The sequence below is a fragment of the Patagioenas fasciata genome, chromosome 6 (assembly GCF_037038585.1).
Source record: "Patagioenas fasciata isolate bPatFas1 chromosome 6, bPatFas1.hap1, whole genome shotgun sequence".
NCBI classification, from domain to species: domain Eukaryota; kingdom Metazoa; phylum Chordata; class Aves; order Columbiformes; family Columbidae; genus Patagioenas; species Patagioenas fasciata.
In genome coordinates this window covers 6,476,565-6,490,065 of record NC_092525.1, presented here as the reverse complement: position 1 = coordinate 6,490,065, position 13,501 = coordinate 6,476,565, and positions in this window count along the sequence as shown.

Here is a 13,501-nt window from a genome sequence, read left to right as displayed (position 1 = left end):
GCCCTGCTCTTATCTGTCACCTTCAATCACATGTCTTACCAGGTGCACCAAAATGAAATGTGGATAAAAGCGCTTATTGCTAAAAGCATAAATAGACAATAGAGCTATAAATGCTTATAACAAGATAGTTTCCTTGAAGGACAAGCAATAGTTGGTGTGTTGATGTTAAAGCTTCATCAGGAAGGCATTTTCTCGCTCAGCGCAGGTTCAGTCTGTGAGCGCGTTGTGCCCCGTGTTGCAGCCCCTGGAGCCTCAGGAGCTGGTGAACAGGGGAGGCTCCGTCACAGAGCGCCCGGGAGAGCTACTGAATGTTCTTCAGGTTCATGTTCCTTACAACCCCCTCTTTCCCCCTCAGGATTTATAGAGAATTTCACCTCTGAAGTCTTCTGGGAGCTGGAGACAGACAGAATCTTTGCCTTGAAAATCACTCCAGTGATCACTTCAGGATCTTTCAGAGAGAGATTTTGTTCATCAGACCTTGTCTTGTATATTGATCTGTACGTTAACACGTGCACTACAAATATCAAACCAAGATAAACACGTGTAGCTCACTACTGGATCTGGGTTAGACCACACACAGCAGTAACCGCTGTGCGCCTGAGGCAGCGGAACCTCAGCTTTTTTCTACCAAGCATATTGTAACCGTTCCATTATAAGTTGCATTTGCCTGCTGTACCTGAGTAGGATATTTCTGCCAATGCGTTGGAGGCTTCTGCTTGCCTGTGTTCGTGCTGGTGTGCCAGCATCCTAGGGACTTAGAACTTTGTCACCTCTCCGTGTCTTCTCGCGGGCTGACTTGACTGCTTCCTCAATGACTTATCTAATGCCAGTTAAAGCAATCAGGTACAGGCTCGGTCAAGGTTGTAGTAAATGCAGAAAAATCTCTTTAATGACACATCAGAAAGCTGAATGTTTGTTGCTCCCAGCTTTCATTGCAGAGATCTGTAACACGAAGGAAAGATCAGGTGCGTGACTAAAGCTGGCTGGATGTCTTCGTGTATACAGAGGACCATGCACACCGAACTTGTAACTGCGCTGTTTCCAATCGCAACTGGCCACAATATAGCAGAGCATGTTATCAATGTTAATTCAAGAGCTAACTCCATTGCTTTTATTAAATGCTGGATTGACCTATTCAGTGTGTTCCCCTCTCCATACAAGTTTTCATTGCAGAACGTCCCCAGCTGTCCGTGTGTGGGGAGGTGACTCCGATTCAGGTCCCCTTAGTTAGAAAAGAGTATATGGGGTACTCAAGGACCATAAACAAAAAAACCCCAACACCTTTTATTTTGCAGCTTGGCCCAATTAGCAGGAAGATTTACGCTACTTAAGCCAAATTGGTGAACAGTTTAACAGCCAAAGGGTTTACACAAAGGAGTTTTGTGGCTCTAAGCCTTAGGTTATACTGCTCATAGAGGGAGAGGAGATGAAATAAGGGTGTAGGAAAGGAAAAGAGAAGCAAAGAAGGAGAACGAAAGGCCCGTCCCCTCCCATGTCAGCCCGCGGCCTTTGTCTGCGGGCCTCGGCTGGTGTTGGGATGTAAATCGCGATTCACCTTCTCCTGAGTGCCCCATCTGCTGCTGGACACGGTGTCCATACGGGATTGTTTTCGCTCTGAGTGACCCATCGCTGCGGGATGAGCTGTTGTTGCCATAATGTCTGAGACATAATTCTGTTGAGTCTCTGGCGCAGGAGGCAGATGGTGCTTGTCTGAAAAACCCCCAGTTTCAATCACTACAAGTGTTCATGGTTTGTTCAACATGAACGTTCTCTCATCCTAAGGGGACTGTCAATTGGCAATCTTGGTGAGATGCGTTACTGGAGAAATCGTGTCATCGGTGAAATCAAGTGCTTCCTCTTATGAAATCTGTGTATATAAGGAAATTAAAGGTATCTGGACAAAACAAAACATCCTTAAGAGACCCTCCTGTCTCAGTCATTCTGGCCGGGGTCTGAGTGGCTGGAACATGAGGGTGGGCAGGATCAGGGCAGTGAGCAGCAGGGAACACCAAGAGTCACTCGTCCTTTCTTCTCAGGGCAGCACCGCACTGTGATCATCTGCAGTGCTCAGAATCCTGTGATTTAACAGCACAAATTCTTCTATCATGCAATAGTTCCCACATCTGGTATCTTCTCAGCCAGGAACAAGATGGGTTTAGGGAGGGGATTGCAGATGTAAAGCGTTACCCGCAGTGTGTGGAAAGAAGATGCTCAGAGCCATGAACTGGTTGAGAACTGGGGGTCCCCGGTCTGCAGTTGGTGTTTTGTCTGCTCATCAGACACTGGCGCTAAGTGCTCAAGCAAACTTTCCTTTCCACAGCCAGGCCCACCTGGGAGTTGGTTGAATGCATGAGCTGTCTTTAAAGAACACGTGAATTTATCTGATTCTCCGCTGGATTTTTTTCCCCCGTAGCTTTATGCCACCAGATTTGTTGCATTAATATGTTACTTAGAGAATTCCCTGCAGACCCACCTCTCAAGCCTCTTGTCATGTTACTTACCTGACACATTCAATGCCTATACATCTCAGTAACAGTGTGCATCTTTGTACAACACAAACATGTGCGTGTGTGTATGCACATAAAGGTATGTAATTTGGGTCAAATCTTTATTTGCTGTATGTAGGTATGATAACACAACTTGCAGAAAAACACAACCTACCAATGAAAACAAGTTTCAGCTCTGCCCATGGGTGTTTTACCCGGATGACTGTTGATTGTTCACCGTTACCCACCGGCGTCCTTTAAAACTCAAAAAGGTATTGGGACTAGATTTGTTTTTTCATAACATGTTTGTATACTTAATGTATAATACATTAATAAAGTGCACATTATACAGTAATTTAAGCAACAAAATAATTTCAGTGGAGATTTCTGGAAGTAAATGAAGGTATAACTGACGTATTTTATAGCTGCCCAATTTGTAGTTAATATGGTCAAAAATGTGCGATTACATGCAGTTATGTTGTGTGTAGATGTGCAGTTGTATACCTTGCTGATAAGTGCATCCTATTGTGGGTATTTTCATAAGAATTGATATGGGAAAATGAATCCAGGTGGTGTTTCTTCCACTCCCCCCTCCTATATTGTTGTGTTTACTCTTTAGAAACTGTTTCTGATAATACGGCAAGTTGTTATTGTTGGTTTGAATTCCCTGTAGATCACTGAAATGAAACACACACAGCTTCATTTCAGCAGGTTTAATAGAAATGAATGGGAGATATCAGGAGACCCTGAGGGAAATGTATCACATGAACTACTTGTGAGACCATTTAAAACTATTTATTATGTGCTAACTACACTTATTTTGTCCAATTAATAGCTAATTGCACGCTTTCTTAAAGCTATCTTTCTGTTGAGTTATGGCTCCTTACAGAAATAACCCAAAGCACACTGATCCAGTGTCCTTCTTGAGCCAAAAAACCCTCACAAAGTGTGTTTTATTAAACATGACTACAAACATATAGGCATTTATCAGTAAGGGTGGCCTTCATATTTACTGATTTTTATGGGTGAATTATCTACACAAAGTGACACAATGCATTAATTCTGTAATGCAGAATGGTTACTTTTAGTCCGTTCCTTGCGTTTCCAGCAGAACTGTCTGTTCTGTGTTGTCCTTGCTGCGGGTCGGTTGCTCTGCCGTCTGGTTCAGGAGACTCACTGAGGGTAATGTCGCATGTCAATTTTATGGACATTCTTTCTAGAAACTCTGTGGGGTTTCTATTAACGTGAGGGCCTAGGGGAATTAGAGTTGCATTTGACGTATTGATAAAACACACTTGATTCCATAGCTGTATGTTTAGTTCATTCTCTTGTGAAGCTTTCTTATGAGCTGTTGGCATTTGAGCTGTGTGTCCTGTGTCTGATAGCAGAATTTGACCTGAGATGACGGTATAAACTTGGAATTTGCTTCAAATAAATATGTGCATTTGCCTGTATCTGGCAGAGATGATTGCATTTTATGAGTAACCTCCTATCCTGATGTATGGAGTATGAACTTTATGAGCTTGCTTTGTTTCTCCAAGTTGTGTAAAGTGACAGTATGTGCTGTGCAACAGTTAAATCAGTGTCTCTTTTCAGAATAGTGTGTAAAGTATTGAACAAGACCCGTGAGCGTGTTCATTGTCTGTACAAACTCTGACACCGTGTCGGTGCTGGATTTGCTGCTCTCATTGCCCACGCCTGCACTCTGTCTGATGATGGTGAGTTTCTCCATTGATGACATGATCATGGCCAGATAAAGACCCTCCTGGTGGAGAATAACCAGGCTGTTTGGTCTGGTTCCCCAACTGCTAAGCCCACACGACGACTTTTTTTGGTCTCCGTAGGCTTTAGGTGGGTGTCTCTGGTCTGTCATTGCTGCTTTTGTGCTGATCTTCTTTCTGTCTCCATTCACTGGAATCACATCCTCCATTCAACTGCTGCAAGTCTGCACAGCCAGTCTGTTCAAGACAGCCAGTTTAAGCGTATTCTATTCAAAAGAAAGAAGTCTTTGGACACTCTGAGTTTACAGCTCTGTTCCGAAAGGGCACAAGTTAATACAGGTGGATCAACATTATGTAAATGCCATAGGACAAAATGTGGCTACTGTTGTTTATCTGCTACAATTTCTGCAGCATTTTCAGACAATTTTAGAAGTAGACTCTTGTAAGGAATCCAGGATCTTGTGCTTACCTGCATATTGCTCATTCTGCACATTGTCTTCAATTAATGCTGACCTGAGGTATTTATCTGCAGTACAACACAGTGTAGATACTAAATCAGGTCTGGAAGCCATCTCAGGAGATGTATTAGCTCATAATTACATCAAAAATAGAAGGAATGCTACTTCCTTGTTTCCTGTGCTTATTGTAATAAGGCACATATGTGGTAGCAAGAGTTCGTGACCCCCATACTTCATATGCTTATAGCAGTGTACAAATAAGTTATTAAAATTAAACTGGCTTTCAGATCTTCTGTTTTAATTACTTTTCCAATTTGACTCTTTGTGTTTTTCTTTATCACTGGAGTCCAACCCCACTCACTGTCCCGCGACTGGGGACTCCAGACAAGGCGACACAGACGTGGGGGTGGCTGCACAGTGGAGCTCAGCGGACTTGAGAACCACTCAGCTGGTGTGAGGATCAGAGACGTACAAAGCAACTTTGCTTTTTAAATGATGAGGATGATGTGCTTTGTTTTGGAAGACATCAGATTTTGAATGTTTAAGGAAGCTGTAACTACCTCGATGTTTCCTTCTTACCGCAGTCGGATTTCTGGTTCTGTCTGTCGAGTTGTGCTCCTCTCCCGCACCAAGTGGTGATCGTGGGGCTCAGGGTGAGGGGGGGCAAGGAGGGCGGGGGTGTCCGTGGACTTGAATAAGTTTTGTTTGGGGTTTTTTAGACGCCTCTGTTGACACATTGTATAAAAACTGATTGCTGCAGTGCTAATGAATGAACAGGATGATAAGCAACAGATTTGAGAACCTGTTTGGGTTTTGGTTTATTGAAAAATTATTATTTAACTCAAAAAGCAATAAGATCTTGCAGTGGTCTTCTAATACTTACTGGTAGCTTTTTAACGTACTGGTTTGGAACTTTGAGATTATATTTGATATGAAGTGGCTGTTCCATCGTGGAATATTGCAGGAGTAAACTCTTGCATTTCAGCATTCCTGGCAGATCTGCAGCTTGATAAAGACCTGAGGCTGTTTAGTTTAATCAGACTTTTGTAGATCCCACCTTCACTGTTCAAAGCACTGGCTGTCAATGTGTTTTCTGGTGTTGTCACTTCTTTCTGAACAAAGACGACAGAGGTACACAGCTCTACTGGTATTGTCTGTTTTATTTAAACATGGAACTTTAACTTGAAAGCTTAGAAAGCTGTGGTCTGTGGTATATCTTTGTAATGTTTGTAAATTCTTATGCAGATACTCTTATGCCAACCAGCACGAACTTTTGTGAGTGTGAACTGCTGTGCAGTTAGAAAGAAGAAAGGTGTGTGAGCTAAACCAGCAGGAAGGCTGCAGCCGTGTAACCTGGGGGGCGCAAGCGGCACGAAACGGGCTGCAGCGGCGGAGCCCTCGGTCCCGGGCTGTCCCGGGCAGGCGGCAGAGCCCTCGGTCCCGGGCAGACGCAGCCTGAAAGCTCCCGGCCCCGCCCTGCGGGCGGACAGCGCCGCTCTGCGGCCGCCGGTGGCTCCGGGACGGGGGGCGAGGGGCAGGGGGGGCCAGTGCCGGGCGCGGAGGCGGGGGGGGGGGGGGGGGGGCGCAGCCCGGTGGCGGACGCGGACGGGATTGGCTCCTGCGCGGGATGGGCGGGGACATGCTGCGTAAGTGCGCGGGCCGCGGAGCGCGTGCCGGCGGTGCGGCGGCTGGAGCAGCGCGCGAGGAACGGCGGGGCCGGCGGTGAGCGAGGGGCGGGCGGACAGCGGGGAGACTGGACGGGGCGGCCCGGGGCCGGCTGAGGGGCGAGGCTGGAGGGTGACAGACGGGCTGGTTTCGGAAGGAGGAAGGCGAGGGGCAGCCAGCCGCAACAGCGCGGCCCCAGGCCGGGGCGAGGGGGAAACACGCGGGCGGCTGTGAGGGAAGGGAGCCCCGCGCTGAGCGCTGCGCGGGGCTCGGGCGGGGCCGTGGGGCGGAGGGGGAGCCCCCGTAGTGACACAGGACAGAGGGAGGAAAGCGAGCGGGAGGGGGCAGCGGCGGGTCGGGAGCGCCAAGGGGGGGCGCGAGGGGCGGGGGGGGCCGGGAACGGAGGGAGCGGCGGAGGAACCTGAGGGCGGGACGGCGCGGGAGGAGCTTAGGCGGGAAAAGCTGAGGTACCTCGGGGAGGGGATGATATCGGGGGAGGCTTTGACAGGAAAGGCTGAGGTACCTCGGGGAGGGGATGATATCGGGGGAGGCTTTGACAGGAAAGGCTGAGGTACCTCAGGGAGGGGATGATATCGGGGGAGGCTTTGACAGGAAAGGCTGAGGTACCTCGGGGAGGGGATGATATCGGGGGAGGCTTTGACGGGAAAGGCTGAGGTACCTCGGGGAGGGGATGATATCGGGGGAGGCTTTGACAGGAAAGGCTGAGGTACCTCGGGGAGGGGATGATATCGGGGGAGGCTTTGATGGGAAAGGCTGAGGTACCTCAGGGAGGGGATGATATCGGGGGAGGCTTTGACAGGAAAGGCTGAGGTACCTCGGGGAGGGGATGATATCGGGGGAGGCTTTGACAGGAAAGGCTGAGGTACCTCAGGGAGGGGATGACATCGGGGGAGGCTTTGGCGGGAAAGGGTGAGGGACTTAAAGGAGAGGACGGAAGGGAGAGAGGTTTTGGTGGTAAAGGCTGAGGTACCTCAGGGAGGAGATGGCATCGCAGAGGCTGCAGTGGGAAATGCTGAGGTAGCTCTGGGACGGGATGGCACTAAGGTGTGGTTTCAAAGGGAAATGCTGAGGTACTTTGAGGAAAGGATGCTGGGCTAGGAACTATGAACACATCAGATCGGTTAAGAGAATGTTGATGACAGAAATTTCTACAGTAAAGTATTCCAGCAAAGACAGGGAGATGAGCAAAATTATATCAGGCCTCCTAGGATTCCTGCAGATTAGGGGTCAGGGATGATGAGGTTGTTAACTCGGTCCTAACTTTTTCTTTCTCTCCTTCTCTTGCAGCACCAGACTGAATGGAGAAGCAAGTGGATGGGAAGTTCCTGCGCCACGACACAGATCACATTTATCGCTCTCGCCCTCCGAGACCCGGAGAACCGAACCGTTCTCATCGTGCCTTGAAGTAACCTCTGCTCATGCGCTTCTCCCAGGGAGAAGGCAGAATGGGAGTGACTCGCCACGTTAAACAACAGGGTGTACATTCTGCAGCTTTCAAGCCCAGCTCTGCATTAGCTCACCCCTGCAATTTTGCACCGCCCACGCAAATTTGAGTTGTCGCTGGTTGTTGCAGCGTTTGGCTTTGGTGAGGACAGCGTGTGTTTGTCAGCAGTTGGTGTAGGGTGGAATCTTGAGGAGAAAGTGATATTTCCGTGCCAGAACTGGTTGGTGTTTGCATGGTATTGTGGTAGTTGTTCCCGCAGGTGATCAGTGCTGGAGTGTTATTGCAGGATGAGGGGATTTTGAAGGCTTGTCTGTGAGATGCACTAGAGGCAGCAGTTGCAAACGAAAGGCTGAGGTGTGGAGAGTTTGTCGGTGGGTTTTGGACAGTTGTCAGTTGAAGAGTTGGTTGTTTGCAGGTGAGGTGTAGAGCAGAGGGTGAAGCTGACTTTGCCTGGGCGGCGCAACTGGATGGGTGTGCAGAGCTGAGGAGAGCGGGCTTCTGCGGGTGACCCTAAAGCTGGAGAACCAGCCAGCGGCAGCTCCAGACAGTCCCGCTGCCGAGCTTGGCTGTGTAGGGCCAGTGCCCTGGGGCACAGGGAGTGTGACCCTCCGCAAGCACCAAACAGCAGGTGAGGACTGTGGGGATTTGTACTGAGCTATGATATCTCTAAGGCATGTGCGAGGGGCCGGGGCCAAGGCAAGGTGGGCTCGTTGTGGGGTGTGGGGAGGTGTCAGCCCCCGGACTCAGCCCCTGTCTGATTGTAGTGCCCTTGGGCTGGTGTAGCTCAGTCCTCTGTGTGTTTCTCTTCAGGTGGAGCAGCGTGCAAAGGAAAAGCAAGGAAGGAGAGGAAGGTGGTGAACCTATGAGGAAGAGTGTAGCGAATCTGGCGTGGACTCACGGTAAGGTGCCATGAGAGACATTTATTACAAACTCAGGTTTGCATTTATACTCGCTATGATGCTTGCTCAAGCATTTGCTCTTTAGCTAAGTTAGACATTACATGAGCGAAGTAACTGCCATATACGCATTTTTTTCTATAGTAAGCTGTCCCTCTGTCCCTGATGTATCAGTCCTGTATCCTGTATCTTAGTAGTCATAATTTTTCCCCAAGTAGATGAATATTTGCAAGCAGCTTTATCTCCAGTCGTTACCTATTCATATAATTCTCATTCATCTTTGTGCCATGTCTCCAACTGAAATGTACCAGTTGTAGGAAAGTCTAGCACATGATTAGCCATCCATTCTAATAAACTCACCAATCAGACCCCTGATACATCCTGATTTTGCGTTTGTAGCGCATGTTGAAGGACATCCAGGGTTTGTCTTTGCTTAAGGGATAGCTTCCCTCCCATGGTTCCCAATCGCTCACCTTTCGTTGGTGGTGGGCGCGCACTGTCCTGGTTCCCGGTCCTGTTTCCTGGTTCGATTGGGCTTCGCTACCAGAGCGGCTACTGCCTTTATAGGCACGCTGAAAGTCCCTGTTCCAGGGCGCCATTTGTAGCGAATGCGGTACGGACTCTCTTTTAAGGTGCAATGAGAGATGTTTATTACAAATTCAGGCTTGTGTTTATACTCGCTATGATACTTGCTCAAGCATTTGTTGATTAGCTAAGTTAGTCATTACATAAGTGATGTGTTTTGTGTTCCCACCAAAGTCACTGCCATAAACACCTTTTTTGTCTATCACAAGCTGTCCCTCTGTCCTTGATGCATCAATCCTGTATCAACTCCTCTGTCCTTGATGTATCACATAGCATACAGTCCTTTGTTCTTGTATTTTTCCACTAATGCTTGTTCTCATGCTGTTGACTCTTGCAGTTTCTCATGTGCCCGGTCTTCCGTGTACTGACACAGAAGAGCGATCACGAAAGAGGATTGGAGCGCACCTGTGAGTCAAGCAGAGTCAAGAAAGAAGATGACAGTGGTGGACCTGTGAGTCAGGAGGGGACAAAAGAGGAGACAGGTGATGGAGCTACGAGTCAAGAGTGAGGAGGAAGATGGGCAGCCTGAGCCAGCGAGAAGGAGAATGTATCCTTAAGCACAGGGAACGATCTGTGATTAGTGCGTCCCCCTCCCACCCCTAGACACCGTGCTCGGGGGTAAAGTGGTAAAATGGGAGCAGGGGCTGTTGGCTGTGTTTTGGGAGGTGGGGGTGGTGAGCAGGGGCTGGGCTCTTGGACTTGGGAGCAGTTAAGGGAGCAGGGTGGTCATCCCTTGGGAGGTGTCTGTCTGCCAGCAGGTAAAGGAGGGGGAAGAGGATCCTGCCGGGGTGAGGGCCTGGCCAGCTCTCCACTCCCAGGGCTCTTGATGCTGGTGTGGTGTGTTGCTGTAAGTGCCAGGGGTGACTGGCAAAGAAAGTCTTTGTGGGGTGCATGCTGGGAAACTGTGCTGCTACGGAGGGGCTGGGTTGGTGGGAAGGCCTGTGCGGGGGGCCGGGGCCAAGGCAAGGTGGCCTTGTGGTGGGGTGTGGGGATGCGTCAGTGACCGGACTCGCCCCCTCGTGTGACTGTACGGGCCTGGGGTGGGTATATTTTTGTTTTCTGTGCATCTCTGTTCGGGTGGAGCAGCTCGCAAAGGCGAAAGCAAGAAGGAAGAGGAAGGTGGTGAACCTACGAGGAAGAGCGATCAAGAAAGAGGATTGGAGTGCATCTGCAAGTCAACAGGGATCAAGAAAGAAGATGACGGTGGTAGACCTGCGAGTCAGGAGGGATCAAGAAAGAAGAGGAGGAAGGTGATGGAGCTGCGAGTCAGGAGTGAGGAGGAAGAAAATGTCCCCCTTGGGACAGGGACCTCCCTGTAATCAGGACTGCGCCCTCCCACCCCTGGAAACTGCTCAGGGGCCCAGACATCCATGGGAAGGTTGTGTCCGACAACACGAGCCAGATCTTCAGCACTGGCTGCTGTTCAGCTGGGACCAGGGGCTGCTGGTGGGGTTTTGGGAGGCGGGGTGGGTGAGTAGAGGCTGGGCTTTTGTACTCATGAGTGGTTGAGAGAGAGGGCTGGACACCTCTTGGGAGGTGTCTTGTCTGTCTGCCATCAGCTAAAGGAGGGGGAAGAGGATCCTGCCGGGGTGAGGGCCTGGCCAGCTCTCCACTCCCAGGGCTCTTGATGCTGGTGTGGTGTGTTGTTGTAAGTGCCAGGGGTGACTGGCAAAGAAAGTCTTTGTGGGGTGCATGCTGGGAAACTGTGCTGCTCCGGAGGGGCTGGGTTGGTGGGAAGGCCTGTGCGGGGGGCCGGGGCCAAGGCAAGGTGGGCTTGCTGTGGGATGTGGGGATGCGTCAGCGACCGGACTCACCCCCTATGTGACTGTACGGGCTTGGGGTGGGTGTATTTCTGTCTTCAGGGCATTTCGGTTTGGGTGGAGCAGCTCACAAAGGCGAAAGCAAGAAAGGAAAGTAAGGTTGTGAACTTACGAGAAAGAGTGATCAAGAAAGAGGATTTGAGTTCATCCGGGAGTCGAGGGATCAAGAAAGAAGAGGAGGAAGGTGATGGACGTGCATATTGAAAATGAGAGGGAAGATGGGCAACCTGAAGCATGGAGCAAGGGAATGTCTCCTAGAACAAAGGGACCTTTCTGTAATCAGAGATCCCCCCTCCTACCCTACAAACTGAACAAAGAGGACTGCGAGAGGGAGCGCTCTGACAGGACAAGAGGTATCAGTAAATCTGGCAAGAGGACAGTGGGGGAAGCGCTCTGGCGGATCAACAAGTCTCAATATATGTGGCAAGAGGATGATGGGGGAGAGTTCACCAGTGGTTCAAAAGTCACCCAGAAAAAGGGGAAGAGGATGTCAAGGGGGGAGCGCTCTGGTCGATCACAAGACTCTCCTAAAAAACACAACAGGATGGTGGTGGGGGGGAATGTCCTATATGGGACAAGGGGTCCCGAGAAATCCAGCAAGAGGATGGTGGGGGGGAGCACTCCAGCAGACCAAGAATGTACTAAGGAAAGGCAAAAGGACGGCAGGAGGAGAGACCCAGTGGGTCAAGAGGTACCGAGAAATCCAGCAAGAGGACGACAGGGAGGAGCTCTTTAGCAGGCCAAAATCCCACTGAGGAAAGGCAAGAGGACAGCGGGGGAGAGCGCTCCAGTTCTTCAAGTGACTTCCCAGGCAGAAGGCAGGAGCATGGCGGGGCAGGACTGTGGCATGTCAAGAATTCTCAGTCTGGCAATAGGATGGCGGGGAGGAGCGTTCCAGCGGGAGAAGAGCGCCCTGACTAGAGGCAAGACGAGGGTGAGGGAGAGCACTCGGACGTGTCAAGAAGACTCCCCCAAAAAGTGCAAGAGGAAGGCCGGTGGGGAGAGCAATCCAGCAGATCAGGAAGTCTCAATAAATGCGGTAAGAAGGTGGCAGGTGGGAGCTCCCCAGTGGTTCAAGAGGTCCCAAGATATCCAGCAAGAGAACTGTGAGGGAGAGCGCTCCAACAGGTCAAGCGGTGTCAAGAAATCCAGCAAGACAATGGTGGAAAACGCTCCGGTGAGTCACAAGATTCCCCCAAAAAAAGGCAAGAGAATGGTGCAGGGGAGCACTCTGGTGGATCAAGAAGCACTCAGGAAAAGGGGAAGAAGATGGTGGGGGGGAGCACTCTGGTTGGTCACAAGACTCCCCCAGAAAACACAAGAGGGTGGCAGGGGGAACGCCCTAATGGGTCAAGAGGACCCAAGAAATCCAGCAAGAGGACGGCGAGGGGGAGCGCTCCAGCAGATCAGGAAGTCTCGATAAATGCGGTAAGAGGATGGCTGGTGGGAGCCCCCGCAGTGGTCCAAGAGATCCCAAGAAATCCAGCAAGTGGGCGGCGAGGGGGAGCGCTCTGGCAGATCAGGACGTCTCAATAAATGCGGTAAAAGCATGGTGGGTGGGAGCCCCCCAGTGGTTCACAAGGTTCCAGGATATCCAGCAAGAGGACGGCGTGGGGGAGCGCTGTGGCAGATGAAGAACCCTCAGTACATCTGGCAAGAGGACGGTGAGTGGGTGCTCTGATGGGTCAAGGTTGCTCTGAAAAAAGCCCAAGAGGGTGGTAAGGAGAAGCTCACCGGTGATTCACGAATCACCCAGAAAAAAGGGAAGAGGACAGTGCGGGGGAGCTCTTCAGTTGTTGAAGAGAATCCCCAGAAAAAGGCAGGAGGGTGATGAGGGGGAACACTCTGGCGGGTCAAGAAGTCTCAATAAGTCCGGCAAGAAGACGGTGGGGAGGAGAGCTCGTGTGGGTCAAGAGGTCCCAAGAAACCCAGCAAGAGGACAGCAGGGGCGAGCGCTCCGGCAGATCAGGAAATCTCGATAAATGCAGTTAGAGGATGGTGGTTGTGAGCCCCTCAGTTGTTTAAGACGTCCCAAGAAATCCAGCAAGAGAACTGCGAGGGGGAGCGCTCCGGCAGGTCAAGCGATGTCAAGAAATCCAGCAAGACAATGGTGGAGAACTCTCCGGCGAGTCACAAGACTCCCCCAAAAAAGGCAAAAGAATGGTGCAGGGGAGCACTCTGGTGGATCAAGAAGCACCCAGGAAAAGGGGAAGAGGATGGTGGGGGGAAACGGCCTGGTTGGTCACAAGACTCCCCCAAAAACCACAAGAGGGTGGCAGGGGGAATGCCCTAATGGGTCAAGAAGTCCCAAGAAATCCAGCAGGAGGACGACAGGGAGGAGCTCTTTAGCAGGCCAAAATCCCACTGAGGAAAGGCAAGAGGACAGCGGGGGAGAGCGCTCCAGT